We start from the raw sequence: 19,006 nt of genomic DNA, 5'->3' as shown, positions 1-19,006 counted from the left end.
CTGCAAGCAGAGATGTTATACCATAGAAATGGTTTCAAGATGAGAGTTCAGCAGATGACATAGATCCAGCAAGCAGAGATGTTAAACCATAGAAATGGTTTCAAGATGAGAGTTAAGCAGATGACATAGATCCAGCAAGCAGAGATGTTATACCATAGAAATGGTTTCAAGATGAGTGTTCAGCAGATGACATAGATCCAGCAAGCAGAGATACTATACCATAGAAATGGTTTCAAGATGAGAATTCAGCAGATGAAATAGATCCAGCAAGCAGAGATGTTATACCATAGAAATGGTTTCAAGATGAGAGTTCAGCAGATGACATAGATCCAGCAAGCAGAGATGTTATACCATAGAAATGGTTTCAAGATGAGAGTTCAGCAGATGACACAGGTCCAGCAAGCAGAGATGTTATACCATAGAAATGGTTTCAAGATGAGAGTTCAGCAGATGACATGGATCCTGCAAGCAGAGATGTTATACCATAGAAATGGTTTCAAGATGAGAGTTCAGCAGATGACATAGATCCAGCAAGCAGAGATGTTAAACCATAGAAATGGTTTCAAGATGAGTGTTCAGCAGATGACATAGATCCAGCAAGCAGAGATACTATACCATAGAAATGGTTTCAAGATGAGAATTCAGCAGATGAAATAGATCCAGCAAGCAGAGATGTTATACCATAGAAATGGTTTCAAGATGAGCGTTCAGCAGATGACATAGATCCAGCAAGCAGAGATGTTATACCATAGAAATGGTTTCAAGATGAGAGTTCAGCAGATGACACAGATCCAGCAAGCAGAGATGTTATACCATAGAAATGGTTTCAAGATGAGAGTTCAGCAGATGACATGGATCCTGCAAGCAGAGATGTTATACCATAGAAATGGTTTCAAGATGAGAGTTCAGCTGATGACATAGATCCAGCAAGCAGAGATGTTATACCATAGAAATGGTTTCAAGATGAGAGTTCAGCAGATGAAATAGATCCAGCAAGCAGAGATGTTATACCATAGAAATGGTTTCAAGATGAGAGTTCAGCAGGTGACATAGATCCAGCAAGCAGAGATGTTGTACCATAGAAATGGTTTCAAGATGAGAGTTCAGCAGATGACATAGATCCAGCAAGCAGAGATGTTGTACCATAGAAATGGTTTCAAGATGAGAGTTCAGCAGATGACATAGATCCAGCAAGCAGAGATGTTATACCATAGAAATGGTTTCAAGATGAGAGTTGAGCAGATGACATATATCCAGCAAGCAGAGATGTTATACCATAGAAATTGTTTCAAGATGAGAGTTCAGCAGATGAAATAGATCCAGAAAGCAGAGATGTTATACCATAGAAATGGTTTCAAGATGAGAGTTCAGCAGGTGACATAGATCCAGCAAGCAGAGATGTTGTACCATAGAAATGGTTTCAAGATGAGAGTTCAGCAGATGACATAGATCCAGCAAGCAGAGATGTTATACCATAGAAATGGTTTCAAGATGAGAGATCAGCAGATGACATAGATCCAGCAAGCAGAGATGTTATACCATAGAAATGGTTTCAAGATGAGAGTTGAGCAGATGACATAGATCCAGCAAGCAGAGATGTTATACCATAGAAATTGTTTCAAGATGAGAGTTCAGCAGATGACATAGATCCAGCAAGCAGAGATGTGATACCATAGAAATGGTTTCAAGATGAGAGTTCAGCAGATGGCATAGATCCAGCAAGCAGAGATGTTATACCATAGAAATGGTTTCAAGATGAGAGTTCAGCAGATGACATAGATCCAGCAAGCAGAGATGTTATACCATAGAAATGGTTTCAAGATGAGAGTTCAGCAGATGACACAGATCCAGCAAGCAGAGATGTTATACCATAGAAATGGTTTCAAGATGAGAGTTCAGCAGATGACATGGATCCTGCAAGCAGAGATGTTATACCATAGAAATGGTTTCAAGATGAGAGTTCAGCAGATGACATATATCCAGCAGGCAGAGATGTTAAACCATAGAAATGGTTTCAAGATGAGAGTTCAGCAGATGACATAGATCCAGCAAGCAGAGATGTTATACCATAGAAATGGTTTCAAGATGAGAGTTCAGCAGATGAAATAGATCCAGCAAGCAGAGATGTTATACCATAGAAATGGTTTCAAGATGAGAGTTCAGCAGGTGACAAAGATCCAGCAAGCAGAGATGTTGTACCATAGAAATGGTTTCAAGATGAGAGTTCAGCTGATGACATAGATCCAGCAAGCAGAGATGTTATACCATAGATATGGTTTCAAGATGAGAGTTCAGCAGATGCCATAGATCCAGCAAGCAGAGATATTATACCATAGAAATGGTTTCAAGATGAGAGTTCAGCAGATGACATAGATCCAGCAAGCAGAGATGTTATACCATAGAAATGTCTTCAAGATGAGAGTTCAGCAGATGACATAGATCCAGCAAGCAGAGATGTTATACCATAGAAATGGTTTCAAGATGAGAGTTGAGCAGATGACATAGATCCAGCAAGCAGAGATGTTATACCATAGAAATGGTTTCAAGATGAGAGTTCAGCAGATGACATAGATCGAGCAAGCAGAGATGTTATACCATAGAAATGGTTTCAAGATGAGAGTTGAGCAGATGACATAGATCCAGCAAGCAGAGATGTTATACCATAGAAATTATTTCAAGATGAGAGTTCAGCAGATGACATAGATCCAGCAAGCAGAGATGTTATACCATAGAAATGGTTTCAAGATGAGAGTTCAGCTGATGACATAGATCCAGCAAGCAGAGATGTTATAACATAGAAATGGTTTCAAGATGAGAGTTCAGCAGGTGACATAGATCCAGCAAGCAGAGATGTTGTACCATAGAAATGGTTTCAAGATGAGAGTTCAGCTGATGACATAGATCCAGCAAGCAGAGATGTTATACCATAGATATGGATTCAAGATGAGAGTTCAGCAGATGCTATAGATCCAGCAAGCAGAGATATTATACCATAGAAATGGTTTCAAGATGAGTTCAGCAGATGACATAGATCCAGCAAGCAGAGATGTTATACCATAGAAATGGTTTCAAGATGAGAGTTCAGCAGATGACACAGATCCAGCAAGCAGAGATGTTATACCATAGAAATGGTTTCAAGATGAGAGTTGAGCAGATGACATAGATCCAGCAAGCAGAAATGTTATACCATAGAAATGGTTTCAAGAGGAGAGTTCAGCAGATGACATAGATCCAGCAAGTAGTGATGCTTTACCAAAGAAATGGTTTCAAGATGAGAGTTCAGCAGATGACATAGATCCAGCAAGCAGAGATGTTTTACCATAGAAATAGTTTCAAGATGAGAGTTCAGCAGATGACACAGATCCAGCAAGCAGAGATGTTATACCATAGAAATGGTTTCAAGATGAGAGTTCAGCAGATGACATGGATCCTGCAAGCAGAGATGTTATACCTTAGAAATGGTTTCAAGATGAGAGTTCAGCAGATGACATAGATCCAGCAAGCAGAGATGTTAAACCATAGAAATAGTTTCAAAATGAGAGTTAAGCAGATGACATAGATCCAGCAAGCAGAGATGTTATACCATAGAAATGATTTCAAGATGAGAGTTCAGCAGATGACATAGATCCAGCAAGCAGAGATGATATACCATAGAAATGGTTTCAAGATTAGAATTCAGCAGATGAAATATATCCAGCAAGCAGAGATGTTATACCATAGAAATGGTTTCAAGATGTGAGTTCAGCAGATGACATATATCCAGCAAGCAGAGATGTTATACCATAGAAATGGTTTCAAGATGAGAGTTCAGCAGATGACATAGATCCAGCAAGCAGAGATGTTATACCATAGAAATGGTTTCAAGATGAGAGTTGAGCAGATGACATAGATCCAGCAAGCAGAGATGTTATACCATAGAAATTGTTTCAAGATGAGAGTTCAGCAGATGACATAGATCCAGCAAGCAGAGATGTGATACCATAGAAATGGTTTCAAGATGAGAGTTCAGCAGATGACATAGATCCAGCAAGCAGAGATGTTATACCATAGAAATGGTTTCAAGATGAGAGTTCAGCAGATGACACAGATCCAGCAAGCAGAGATGTTATACCATAGAAATGGTTTCAAGATGAGAGTTCAGCAGATGACATGGATCCTGCAAGCAGAGATGTTATACCATAGAAATGGTTTCAAGATGAGAGTTCAGCAGATGACATATATCCAGCAGGCAGAGATGTTAAACCATAGAAATCGTTTCAAGATGAGAGTTCAGCAGATGACATAGATCCAGCAAGCAGAGATGTTATACCATAGAAATGGTTTCAAGATGAGAGTTCAGCAGATGAAATAGATCCAGCAAGCAGAGATGTTATACCATAGAAATGGTTTCAAGATGAGAGTTCAGCAGGTGACAAAGATTCAGCAAGCAGAGATGTTGTACCATAGAAATGGTTTCAAGATGAGAGTTCAGCTGATGACATAGATCCAGCAAGCAGAGATGTTATACCATAGATATGGTTTCAAGATGAGAGTTCAGCAGATGCCATAGATCCAGCAAGCAGAGATATTATACCATAGAAATGGTTTCAAGATGAGAGTTCAGCAGATGACATAGATCCAGCAAGCAGAGATGTTATACCATAGAAATGGCTTCAAGATGAGAGTTCAGCAGATGACATAGATCCAGCAAGCAGAGATGTTATACCATAGAAATAGTTTCAAAATGAGAGTTAAGCAGATGACATAGATCCAGCAAGCAGAGATGTTATACCATAGAAATGATTTCAAGATGAGAGTTCAGCAGATGACATAGATCCAGCAAGCAGAGATGATATACCATAGAAATGGTTTCAAGATTAGAATTCAGCAGATGAAATATATCCAGCAAGCAGAGATGTTATACCATAGAAATGGTTTCAAGATGTGAGTTCAGCAGATGACATATATCCAGCAAGCAGAGATGTTATACCATAGAAATGGTTTCAAGATGAGAGTTCAGCAGATGACATAGATCCAGCAAGCAGAGATGTTATACCATAGAAATGGTTTCAAGATGAGAGTTGAGCAGATGACATAGATCCAGCAAGCAGAGATGTTATACCATAGAAATTGTTTCAAGATGAGAGTTCAGCAGATGACATAGATCCAGCAAGCAGAGATGTGATACCATAGAAATGGTTTCAAGATGAGAGTTCAGCAGATGACATAGATCCAGCAAGCAGAGATGTTATACCATAGAAATGGTTTCAAGATGAGAGTTCAGCAGATGACACAGATCCAGCAAGCAGAGATGTTATACCATAGAAATGGTTTCAAGATGAGAGTTCAGCAGATGACATGGATCCTGCAAGCAGAGATGTTATACCATAGAAATGGTTTCAAGATGAGAGTTCAGCAGATGACATATATCCAGCAGGCAGAGATGTTAAACCATAGAAATCGTTTCAAGATGAGAGTTCAGCAGATGACATAGATCCAGCAAGCAGAGATGTTATACCATAGAAATGGTTTCAAGATGAGAGTTCAGCAGATGAAATAGATCCAGCAAGCAGAGATGTTATACCATAGAAATGGTTTCAAGATGAGAGTTCAGCAGGTGACAAAGATTCAGCAAGCAGAGATGTTGTACCATAGAAATTGTTTCAAGATGAGAGTTCAGCTGATGACATAGATCCAGCAAGCAGAGATGTTATACCATAGATATGGTTTCAAGATGAGAGTTCAGCAGATGCCATAGATCCAGCAAGCAGAGATATTATACCATAGAAATGGTTTCAAGATGAGAGTTCAGCAGATGACATAGATCCAGCAAGCAGAGATGTTATACCATAGAAATGGCTTCAAGATGAGAGTTCAGCAGATGACATAGATCCAGCAAGCAGAGATGTTATACCATAGAAATGGTTTCAAGATGAGAGTTGAGCAGATGACATAGATCCAGCAAGCAGAGATGTTATACCATAGAAATTGTTTCAAGATGAGAGTTCAGCAGATGACATAGATCCAGCAAGCAGAGATGTTATACCATAGAAATGGTTTCAAGATGAGAGTTCAGCAGATGACATAGATCCAGCAAGCAGAGATGTTATACCATAGAAATGGTTTCAAGATGAGAGTTCAGCTGATGACATAGATCCAGCAAGCAGAGATGTTATACCATAGAAATGGTTTCAAGATGAGAGTTCAGCAGGTGACATAGATCCAGCAAGCAGAGATGTTGTACCATAGAAATGGTTTCAAGATGAGAGTTCAGCTGATGACATAGATCCAGCAAGCAGAGATGTTATACCATAGATATGGATTCAAGATGAGAGTTCAGCAGATGCCATAGATCCTGCAAGCAGAGATATTATACCATAGAAATGGTTTCAAGATGAGTTCAGCAGATGACATAGATCCAGCAAGCAGAGATGTTATACCATAGAAATGGTTTCAAGATGAGAGTTCAGCAGATGACATAGATCGAGCAAGCAGAGATGTTATACCATAGAAATGGTTTCAAGATGAGAGTTGAGCAGATGACATAGATCCAGCAAGCAGAGATGTTATACCATAGAAATTATTTCAAGATGAGAGTTCAGCAGATGACATAGATCCAGCAAGCAGAGATGTTATACCATAGAAATGGTTTCAAGATGAGAGTTCAGCAGGTGACATAGATCCAGCAAGCAGAGATGTTATACCATAGAAATGGTTTCAAGATGAGAGTTCAGCTGATGACATAGATCCAGCAAGCAGAGATGTTATACCATAGAAATGGTTTCAAGATGAGAGTTCAGCAGATGACATAGATCTAGCAAGCAGAGATGTTATACCATAGAAATGGTTTCAATATGAGAGTTCAGCAGATGACATAGATCGAGCAAGCAGAGATGTTATACCATAGAAATGGTTTCAAGATGAGAGTTGAGCAGATGACATAGATCCAGCAAGCAGAGATGTTATACCATAGAAATTGTTTCAAGATGAGAGTTCAGCAGATGACATAGATCCAGCAAGCAGAGATGTTATACCATAGAAATGGTTTCAAGATGAGAGTTCAGCAGATGACATAGATCCTGCAAGCAGAGATGTTATACCATAGAAATGGTTTCAAGATGAGAGTTCAGCAGATGACATAGATCCAGCAAGCAGAGATGTTATACAATAGAAATGGTTTGAAGATGAGAGTTCAGCAGATGACATAGATCCAGCAAGCAGAGATATTATACCATAGAAATGGTTTCAAGGTGAGAGTTCAGCAGATGACATAGATCCAGCAAGCAGAGATGTTATACCATAGAAATGGTTTCAAGATGAGAGTTCAGCAGATGACATAGATCCAGCAGGCAGAGATGGTATACCACAGAAATGGTTTCAAGAGGAGAGTTCAGAAGATGACATAGATCCTGCAAGCAGAGATATTATACCATAGAAATGGATTCAAGATGAGAGTTCAGCAGATGACATAGATCCAGCAAGCAGAGATGTTATACCATAGAAATGGTTCCAAGATGAGAGTTCAGCAGATGACATAGATCCAGCAAACAGACACATTATACCATAGAAATGGTTTCAAGATGAGAGTTCAGCAGATGACATAGATCCTGCAAGCAGAGATGTTATACCATAGCAATGGTTTCAAGATGAGAGTTCAGCAGATGACATAGATCCAGCAAGCAGAGATGTTATACCATAGAAATGGTTTCAAGATGAGAGTTCAGCATATGACATAGATCCAGCAAGCAGAGATGTTATACCATAGAAATTGTTTCAAGATGAGAGTTCAGCACGTGACATAGATACAGCAAACAGATGTTATACCTGTGTGAAGATAGAAGAGATGGATGGACGTTAGTCGGTTGCCATTGAAATGACTGTCAGACACTTGTCGAACAGGACACTTTGCTGAAGAGGACGTGTGTGGGCACCCCACACTGTGTTAGATTGTAAGCTCCTAGGACAGGGTGTACATTATTGTGCATGCCCTCAGGAGCAGTCTGTATACTGTATATTAGATGGTAAGCTCCTAGGACAGGGTGTGCATTATTCTGCATGCCCTCAGGAGCACTCTGTATACTGTATAGTAGGCTTTAAGCTCCTAGGACAGGGTGTGCATTATTCTGCATGCCCTCAGGAGCAGTCTGTATATTGTATATTAGGCTGTAAGCTCCTAGGACAGGGTGTGCATTATTCTGCATGCCCTCAGGAGCAGTCTTTATATTGTATATTAGGCTGTAAGCTCCTAGGACATGGTGTGCATTATTCTGCATGCCCTCAGGAGCAGTCTGTATACTGTATATTAGGCTTTAAGCTCCTAGGACAGGGTGTGCATTATTCTGCATGCCCTCAGGAGCAATCTGTATACTGTATATTAGGCTTTAAGCTCCTAAAACAGGGTGTACATTATTCTGCATGCCCTCAGGAGCAGTCTGTATACTGTATATTAGATTGTAAGCTCCTCGGACAGGGTGTACATTATTCTGCATGCCCTCAGGAGCAGCCTGTATATTAGATTGTAAGCTCCTCTTGAGTAGGGTGTATTTGTCTTTTCCTTTGCCTGAGCTTATAATACATGTAGATATACAGCAATATGCAGCAGGACAGACGTGATCCAGGGAAATATCCGATCGCCACCACTGGGGTCAGGAAGGAATTTTTTTCCCCCCTGAGGCAGAGCTCTCCGGGGGGTTTCTTCGCCTTCCTCTGGATCTCTGGCTTCAATGACTCTCAGCCAGTCCTCAATGACCACAGCCAGTTCTGTGGTCTTTATGGAGCCTGATCTGAGAGTCATTGTGATCAGAGTTTAATTTCTTAAGGGGCCAGTAATAATTTTATTACAATGTTGCTTATTGCTATTCCAATAAAAAATAAAAAGAAAGAAAATAAAAGTGTCATGTGAGTTTTCTTGTCTTGACTTTTTTGTTTTTACCCAGTTACAATGATGGAAGTGGCCATTACTACCCTCAATATTCCTGAAGTAGAACCAGGAATTATGGGGGCGCCATTTACAGACGGCAGACCACATCTATCTCCACCCATTGTGGTATCATAATGTCAGCTCCTGTCCCAAGTTACATTACAAGTGTTATGGGGGTCGATCTCTGTGATGGGGGCAGGGCACTAAAATAGTATATGTCCTACACAATAAACTACCTGATCGAAGACTGAAGACCGGACACAGAGCCGCCGAATACAAGAGACACAAGCAGAGTCTGACTGTGGTGCCAAGTGGCCCCCCACTATCCAACTCCAGGGCCCCACGTTTCAGCTTCTTGCAAATATGACGTTATTCTCAATTACAAATATATATAACAATGAATGGGGTAGATTGGTAAATGAATAAGATTCTGCCTTTGTCTGTAGATAGTGAGTCAATTATATTGTGCCAAGTGCTGCTCATATAAGAAGGTGGTGGACACTCTTGCAGGGCCGGCTCCAGGTTTTTCTGGGCCCCGGGCGAAAGAGTCTCAGTGGCCCCTTTAACACATGCTACGATTCATGATACACAGATACTGCAGAGAAATCACGTGCTGTGATGTGACGCAACCGGAACTGGATAAGACGTCATATCCGGTCGGCGAACCGCCGCCCCTTCCTATCTCTCATGCGTTCCACCCAAACGCTATGGTGGAACGCAACCGGAACTAGGTAAAAGATCATATCCGGTTTTAGAAACCACCCCCTCAGGGATCAAGAGGGATGCAGTCCCCCAGGACAGCCACAACAGGAAAGAAGCTGGCACTCCCGGGGAAGATAGAACGCAAGGAACATGCATGGCCCCGGAAGTAGCGCGCCCGCCACAAAAATTTTTTACCGGTACAAAGAAAAGAGGGCTAGCCCTGATCAAGGAAAGTGCCTGGCCAGGCCAAAGAGCAAGATGAAAAATATGAATGGAGTCAGAAAGTCACCAAATGTGCATAGAAGTGTGACCAATAATGACAATACAAACATAAACATGAACATAAAAGACTTACCAGACAAACCAACTATGGGCAAACATAGAACAGACAACAATCATGTACAAATTGTGGACCATTACAGAGATGGCTAATGAAGCCAAGCAACAACATATATGGATATACGTACAATTATAAATAAGGACCTGGCATTTGAGATGATAAGAATGTTGGGGATTAACTTGTTATGGGATGGAGGAGATGCACAAGCCAGCCACACGAGAAGAGATGGAAGGATAAAAAGGATAAAAAGAAAAAAGGTTGAACCAGAGAGCCCTCAATCTAAGGCGGGATTCCAATAGCAAGGATACCATGGGAGTTTAGGCCAAGTAACCAGTAAATGAAAAATCCTCATTTATACCCCTAGGGGCCACTGTATCAAGAACAAAGATCCACCTTGATTCAGATCTCAATAGATCCTTGGTGTGATCTGAATTACGTGAATTGGGCCTCATCTTCTGGAGGCCCATTACTCGCAATTTATTGGGGCTACCAGAGTGGTATTGGAAGAAGTGCAGAGCCACCGAAGAGATGGCTTTGCCCTTCTTCAAATCCTGTTCAGCAAGATGGATGTTAGAAACATGTTGCTGTACCCGTCTACGGAGTTCCTGCGACGTTTGACCAATATAAACCTTCGGACAAGGACAGGTCAATGCATATACAACATTGGTGGACCTACAATTAATAAAGTCCCTCAAAGGGTATTGAAGGTTGTCAGTCGGATTGGTGAAAGTTTTACCAGAAGAGAAAAATGGACAAGCAGAGCAATCGCCACAAGGGAATGAGCCCTTAAATTTACTACCACCCGAGGTACTACAACTAGGGCGTGTATAGTGACTGTGCATAAGTTTATCCCTTAAATTTGGGGCACGTCTAGCCGTCAACAACAGTCTCTCTGGTAAAATACTAGAAAGACGACTATCCGTCTTAAGTATATTCCAATGTTTCCGAAATAGACTACCCACTTCATTCCATTGATTGTTAAACCTGGTGATAAATCTAATCTGTGTATCCTCCATATTGACACGTGATTGTAGCAACATCTCCCGTGGTTTGACCAAAACCTTCTGGTGAGCCTTGGAAATTACCGCTTTAGGATATCCGCGTTCCCGAAAACGTGAGGTTAAATTGCTGGCCTCGGTTTTGTAATCCTCCTGTGTTGTACAGTTCCTTTTGGCCCTTGAAAATTGTCCCACCGGTATGCTGTCTCTCAAGTTTCTAGGGTGAAAACTTTGGTAGTGTAAGAGACTGTTTGTGGCAGTCGATTTCCTATGTAATTTGGACACAAGTGAGCCACCCACTTTCCTGATCTCCAGATCCAGGAAGTTAACTGCAGAGGAAGATACACAATGGGTAAGATGAATGTTAAAGTCATTAACGTTCAGCCTATCAATGAAAGTAAGTGCCTCGGCTTCCGTGCCCATCCAGATAATCAAAATATCATCTATGAAGCGTAGCCACTTGAAGACCCCCCGATTGTATGCCTGTGAGGGGTACACGTGTGTGTCCTCCCACCAACCCAGAAAAAGGTTGGCAAAGGAGGGCGCACACCGTACCCCCATGGCAGTCCCAGAGATTTGTCGATAGAAGATATGATCAAACACAAAATAATTGTGGGTAAGAATGAAGTTCAAAAGGTCCACAATGAAAGAGTCATGTAAACGATTACCTCCACTTGTAGCATTCAGAAAATAGAGGACTGCTGCTATGCCATCTTTGTGGGCTATATTTGAATATAGCGATTCAACATCAACAGTGATGAATAAGAACTGGTCAGGTAAACAAAGAGAGTTAAGAGTCCGTATCAGATGAGATGAATCTCTGAGATAAGAGGGTAAACTGGTAACGAGGGGCTGTAAGAAAAAATCTATGTAAATACATGCCTTTTCACAAATGCTTCCTATGCCTGACACAATAGGTCGACCCGGTGGACATTCCAAATTTTTGTGGACTTTGGGCAAGACATAGAAAGTGGGTATAGTAGGTTTCCTCACTATCATAAATTCCCTCTCTTGTTTATTAATGGTTCCCATAGAAAAAGCCTTCAAAAGTAGTCGTTCAAGTTTGACCGAGAAGACCTGTGTGGGGTCCGAGGGAAGTCTCAAATAAAATCTGGTGTTATTGAGCTGTCTATGTACTTCAGCAGTGTACATGCCACGAGGCCATAAAACAATATTTCCCCCTTTGTCTGCTTCCTTTATCAGGAATTCCTGGTTTTTCTGCAGGCAAAGGAGGGCACGCCTCTCCATCATGGTTAAATTTTGATGAGATATATTATTGACAGGTAATCTCCTGATCTCATCTTTCATAACCTCAAAAAATGTAGAAACTGCTGGAACCAAAGACAGGGATGGTAGAATATTAGAAGGTAATCGATGCGGAAACTTTTTCCTACCTTGGTATGACTGGTTGTCCTCTAGGAGTTCAAGTAAGTCACGGAAGACCTGTTTATCAGTAGGGGAAGAGAGGTCTGAGAATGAATCAGATTTAGTGTAGATGACTTTGAGAATAATTCTCCTACAAAAGAGATACAAGTCTTTTAGCAAGATAAATTTATCGACCGGTACCATGGGAGAGAAAGAGAGACCCTTCTGTAATACAGACCTTTCAACATCATTTAATGTATAAGTGGAAAGGTTGATGATCTGAAGTTGGTCAGAGTTCTGACTTAAAATCTGTTCCTCTTCTTGTATGTCCTGGTGGCCATGGTCCTCACAGAATTTAATCCTGTTTTTTTGCTGCCGTTGCTTACGTTTCCCCCGTCTCGTCCGCCGTCGGTATCGCTCGTTTCTGAGCTTAAAAAATGATCACTGTGGCCTATACTTGACAGGGATCCTCCTTCCGTATATTTTACAGATGAAGGTTTACGCAGGTTGCCCCTATGTTTCCATTTGTAAGCTTGGTTCCTGTCATAATCAGCTTTATCCCTATTTAACTTGGCTCTTTTCCTCTCCATGGTATCTTTATCAAGACGATCAATGGTGTCCCTCAACTCAGTTTGGAAGGGCACTATAAATTTATTATAATCATATTTGGACATCTGTGTTTCCAATGATTTAATGCGAATTTTCAATGTCTGGAAAAGATCCCTGTCATGTTGGATTAGCATATTGACTAGGACATTGGAACACTGTGATAAACCTGATTCCCATATGGCCTTAAATTCTGGGGTAGGTTCCCAGGCTGGAAATATCTGGACTCTCAATCCACGTGGATAGATAGAGAGTCTCTGATATTCCTCAAGGCTAGATATGTTCCACCAGACTCGTGTGACTGACTTGTGCAGGTCCGTCAAATCCCGTGCGAGACGATTAAAATCATTATCCTCCGCCAATGTAGGGGAAGGAAAAGCAGTCAAACTCTGTTTGCTCCAAGCCGCTTCCCTGGCCTCAAAATCAAACGCCATTATCCTTGAAAAGGGAATCACAACCAATTAGACAGTATAAAAAGCAAAATATAAGAAAAAAAATATATATAATTGTATGTAGTTAGTGGCAATCATATAATTTACATACCAATATAATATTTGCGTGCAACCACCCTAGAACGTCAGAAAACTGACAAAAGCTAAATATCCTATGCAAGGAGGTGGGCACTGCTGTAGAATAGTGAGCAAAACGGGGTGCTACAGTAACCTGATATAATTGTATAATGTAGTTTAGAAGAAAAAAGACTCAGGATATACAACCGTGCACACCCAATATTAGAAAAATGAAAAAATCTTTATTACATGATTACACACTGACAACACAAGAAAAAATAAAAACTTTTAAAAACAGACAAGGCATAACAATATTCATGGGGGAAGAACAATAATAATGTTCCAAAGCAATAAATCCCCCTTTAGGCCACAGGTATAATATATATCAATTTTAATGTCTCATAATACAATAATGGTTTTTGACCAAGCTATGTCACCCTAATTTCCAAGGCTCACCAGAAGGTTTTGGTCAAACCACGGGAGATGTTGCTACAATCACGTGTCAATATGGAGGATACACAGATTAGATTTATCACCAGGTTTAACAATCAATGGAATGAAGTGGGTAGTCTATTTCGGAAACATTGGAATATACTTAAGACGGATAGTCGTCTTTCTAGTATTTTACCAGAGAGACCGTTGTTGACGGCTAGACGTGCCCCAAATTTAAGGGATAAACTTATGCACAGTCACTATACACGCCCTAGTTGTAGTACCTCGGGTGGTAGTAAATTTAAGGGCTCATTCCCTTGTGGCGATTGCTCTGCTTGTCCATTTTTCTCTTCTGGTAAAACTTTCACCAATCCGACTGACAACCTTCAATACCCTTTGAGGGACTTTATTAATTGTAGGTCCACCAATGTTGTATATGCATTGACCTGTCCTTGTCCGAAGGTTTATATTGGTCAAACGTCGCGGAACTCCGTAGACGGGTACAGCAACATGTTTCTAACATCCATCTTGCTGAACAGGATTTGAAGAAGGGCAAAGCCATCTCTTCGGTGGCTCTGCACTTCTTCCAATACCACTCTGGTAGCCCCAATAAATTGCGAGTAATGGGCCTCCAGAAGATGAGGCCCAATTCACGTAATTCAGATCACACCAAGGATCTATTGAGATCTGAATCAAGGTGGATCTTTGTTCTTGATACAGTGGCCCCTAGGGGTATAAATGAGGATTTTTCATTTACTGGTTACTTGGCCTAAACTCCCATGGTATCCTTGCTATTGGAATCCCGCCTTAGATTGAGGGCTCTCTGGTTCAACCTTTTTTCTTTTTATCCTTTTTATCCTTCCATCTCTTCTCGTGTGGCTGGCTTGTGCATCTCCTCCATCCAATAACAAGTTAATCCCCAACATTCTTATCATCTCAAATGCCAGGTCCTTATTTATAATTGTACGTATATCCATATATGTTGTTGCTTGGCTTCATTAGCCATCTCTGTAATGGTCCACAATTTGTACATGATTGTTGTCTGTTCTATGTTTGCCCATAGTTGGTTTGTCTGGTAAGTCTTTTATGTTCATGTTTATGTTTGTATTGTCATTATTGGTCACACTTCTATGCACATTTGGTGACTTTCTGACTCCATTCATATTTTTCATCTTGCTCTTTGGCCTGGCCAGGCACTTTCCTTGATCAGGGCTAGCCCTCTTTTCTTTGTACCGGTAAAAAATTTTTGTGGCGGGCGCGCTACTTCCGGGGCCATGCATGTTCCTTGCGTTCTATCTTCCCCGGGAGTGCCAGCTTCTTTCCTGTTGTGGCTGTCCTGGGGGACTGCATCCCTCTTGATCCCTGAGGGGGTGGTTTCTAAAACCGGATATGATCTTTTACCTAGTTCCGGTTGCGTTCCACCATAGCGTTTGGGTGGAACGCATGAGAGATAGGAAGGGGCGGCGGTTCGCCGACCGGATATGACGTCTTATCCAGTTCCGGTTGCGTCACATCACAGCACGTGGGCGGTACGCTGTGGAAATAGGAAGTTACCGTCCGACTTGCCACGATGCTGGAGAGATTATCTGAGGGCATCTATACTCACCTGAAAGGAATCACACTAAATTGGACAGATTATTTAATGTACACATGTGTTCACTGACAACATACCCCTGACGAAGCTGCGGTCTAGCAGCGTAACGCGTAGGGTCTCTGGTGACAACAGGTAACTATGTCAATTTTTTATTTTTGATTTATCCCTTGACTACTCAGGAGTGCCCGTTTTGCCATACATAATTCAATTCATGATTTAATGTCGTACCTTACGTGGGATGACACTTTCTGGTAAATGCTGATACTATATGGGCCCCTAGTGCTAGCAGGTTATCACTCCCACTCATTCCTTCATTCCTCAATTTATTATGATGTATAGTCTGATTATTTGGGAATGCCTGGTTCATTACCTATGTTTGGTTTAGTGGTGCTGTGCTACCCTTTACTAGGGTGACATAGCTTGGTCAAAAACCATTATTGTATTATGAGACATTAAAATTGATGTATATTATACCTGTGGCCTAAAGGGGGATTTATTGCTTTGGAACATTATTATTGTTCCTCCCCCATGAATATTGTTATGCCTTGTCTGTTTTTAAAAGTTTTTATTTTTTCTTGTGTTGTCAGTGTGTAATCATGTAATAAAGATTTTTTCATTTTTCTAATATTGGGTGTGCACGGTTGTATATCCTGAGTCCCCCTTATAATGCCTCATGAAGGATGTCGCCCCCCTTATAATGCCCCATGCAGGATGTCACCCCCCTTATAATGCCCCATGAAGGATGTCGCCCCCTTATAATGCCCCATGCATTATGTCACCCCCCCTTATAATGCCCCATGCATGATGTCACACCCCCGCCCCTTGTAATGCCCCATGCAGGATGTCACTTCCCCCCCCTTTAATGCCCCATGCAGGATGTCACACCCCCATCCCTTATAATGCCCCATGCCTCCGTACATTGAAAAAAAAATGAAATACTCACCACACTTCTCACCTGCTGCCGCTGCTCCAGACCCCTCACCCGCGTCGCCGGCGTCTTCCTGCTCTGCACTGTGACGGCTCAGGAGAGAGCGCGGTGGAAAGCGGTCACCACGCCCTCTGACCTGAGACATCACAGTCAGAGGACACAGAAGAGACAGGAGCTGCTGCAGAGGCCTGGGAAGAGGTAAGTATTGTGCCGCCGGCTGCGGGGGCCCTGAGCAAGCGAAGGGGAGCGGGCACTGACACCGCTCTCCTCCGCTCACGGGTCCCATAGCGCAGCGGGGTGCCCAACAGCGAGTGGCCCCCCCGCCTGCTCAGGGCCCGGGCACTTGCCGGGGTGCGCGAGGTGCTGACGCCGACCCTGCACTCTTGCACAAGGGCCTACCGGAGGATTCTCCTGTTCTCCTGTGGGCCAGTCCAAGCCTGACTGTGCTATACATAATAAGGCTACATTCCTGCATTGAGCATGTCCTATTCTGATCCTCAAAATCAGATCACAACTGGACATTCTCTGACCCTCACAGATCTTATTCTCAGATCCATGATTTTCATGGATTTGTGAATGGATCTATAAAACTCAACGAGTCTGTTGACCATCCAATAAAAAAATCTTACAGCACATGGACATTTCACACAAATGTGAGAATGCAGCCTAAGGGATTTTACAGATAACATTATCACTCCAAGTCACACAGCGCAGATACAGAATAATATTTACATCCAGGCACTTACCGCTGACGTCTCATCTGATCAGAGCCGGTTTCTGCTGTTTCTTCTCCATCTGGTCAGACCTTCATGTCAACATCTCCCAGCCACGACTCGTCTTGTCATGATGATCTCCAGTCTAGAAGATAACAAGGTCACATATATTGTGTATATACACGTGTTTCCCCCACACTGCGCCCCTGAATACAGATATGTAGACCCCCCCCCCATTAATATACTATTAGCCACTTAGTAATCAAAATATAAAGTGATAAGCAGCACTGTGCCCCCCATTAACTATAATCTCCACCGGCCAATAGTATAAATTATTCAGTCTCTGTGACTCTCTCCAATTAACTGTAAGGCTATGTGCACACGGAAAATATACCAGGTTTTACAGTACAAGCAAAGTGAAACCCCCATCGCTGCTCTCTCCCAGCACCCCCATCATTGCTCTCCCCCAGCACGACCATCACTGCTCTCTCCCAGTACCCCCGTCATTGCTCTTACCGGGCACCTCCATCATTGCTCTCTCCCAGCACCCCCATCATTGCTCTCTCCCAGCACCCCCATCACTACTCTCCCCAAGTACCCCCATCATTGCTCTTTCCGAGCACCTCCATCATTGCTCTCTCCCAGCACCCCCATCATTGCTCTCTCCCAGCACCCCCATCACTGCTTTTTCCCAACACCCCCATCATTGCTCTCTCTCAGCACCCCTGTCATTGCTCTCTCCCAGCACCCCCATCATTGCTCTTTCCCAGCACCCCATAATTGTTCTCTCCAAGCACCCCCATCATTGCTCTCCCAGCACCCCCATCATTGCTCTCTCCCAGTACCCCATCATTGCTCTCTCCCAGCACTGCACCCCCATCATTGCTCTCTCCCAGCAACCCCCATCATTGCTCTCCCCAGCACCATCATTGCTCTCCCAATCCCCACCATTCTCACCATCCCCATTATTGCTCTACCCATCCCCACCATCCCCATCATTGCTCTCCCCTTCTCCACCATCCTCATCATTACTCTCCCATCCCCACCATCCTCATCATTGCTCTCCCCATCCCCACCATCCCCATCATTGCTCTCCCCATCCCCACCATCCTCATCATTGCTTTTCCCGTCCCCATCATTGCTCTGCTCATCCCCACTGTCCCCATCATAGCTCAGCCCATCATTTCTCTCCCCATCATTGCTTTGCCGATCACTGCTCTGCCCATCATTGCTCTCCCATCATTGCTCTGTCCATCACTGCTCTGCTCATCACTGCTCTTCCCATCACTGATCAGCCCATCATTGCTCTGCCCATCACTGCTCTGCCCATCATTGCTCTGCCCATCATTGCTCTGCCCATTACTGCTCTGCCCATCATTGCTTTGCCGATCACTGCTCTTCCCATCACTGATCTGCCCATCATTGCTCTGCCCATCACTGCTCTGCCCATCATTGCTCTCCCCCCCACCTCCCCTCATTCTCCTGTTCCTCTCCCCAGTGTATCAGTACAAAAAACAAAACAAAACACAACTTACCTCTCAGTACGCTCCCGCAGCATCCTCCTTGTTGCTGGTAACTTCCTCCCTTACACAGGCCCGAGCTGCTTGATGATGTCATCAAGCTGTACGAGCCTGTGTCAGGGAGGAAGCGCCGGGCAGGAAGCAGAGGACGGATCCCTCAGCTCCACTGCCATTATCTTCTGTCAGCAGCGGAGCTGGAGGGATCGCTCGCTGCTCGCCGCACATGAGAGGGCAATCTGGCCATGGGCCCCCCAGAGCCTGGGGCTCCGAGAAGCAGGCCAGATTCCCCTCAATATTAACCGCCCGGTAAGGGCTCCCCTGCACCCTTGCACGGCCAGGCTCCGGTGCAGCTGCACCAGCGGTAGGTCCACCCCTGTCTCTGAACTAATCTGCTGATATC

At 42.9% G+C, this 19,006-nt stretch overlaps 1 pseudogene; it reads right to left on the bottom strand.

Moving 5' to 3' along the window:
- The window catches only part of LOC141235430 (uncharacterized), a 127,658-nt pseudogene extending 108,954 nt beyond the window's left edge, over nucleotides 1-18,704 (bottom strand).
- Between the last annotated feature and the right edge of the window lie 302 nt (nucleotides 18,705-19,006).

This window comes from Phyllobates terribilis, unplaced genomic scaffold (assembly GCF_046119375.1).
Source record: "Phyllobates terribilis strain yellow unplaced genomic scaffold, ASM4611937v1 Scaffold_664__1_contigs__length_860015, whole genome shotgun sequence".
In the NCBI taxonomy this organism is placed as follows: Eukaryota; Metazoa; Chordata; class Amphibia; order Anura; family Dendrobatidae; genus Phyllobates; species Phyllobates terribilis.
The sequence above is the reverse complement of the archived record's forward strand: the minus strand, read 5'-3'. Positions and strand labels throughout refer to the sequence as shown.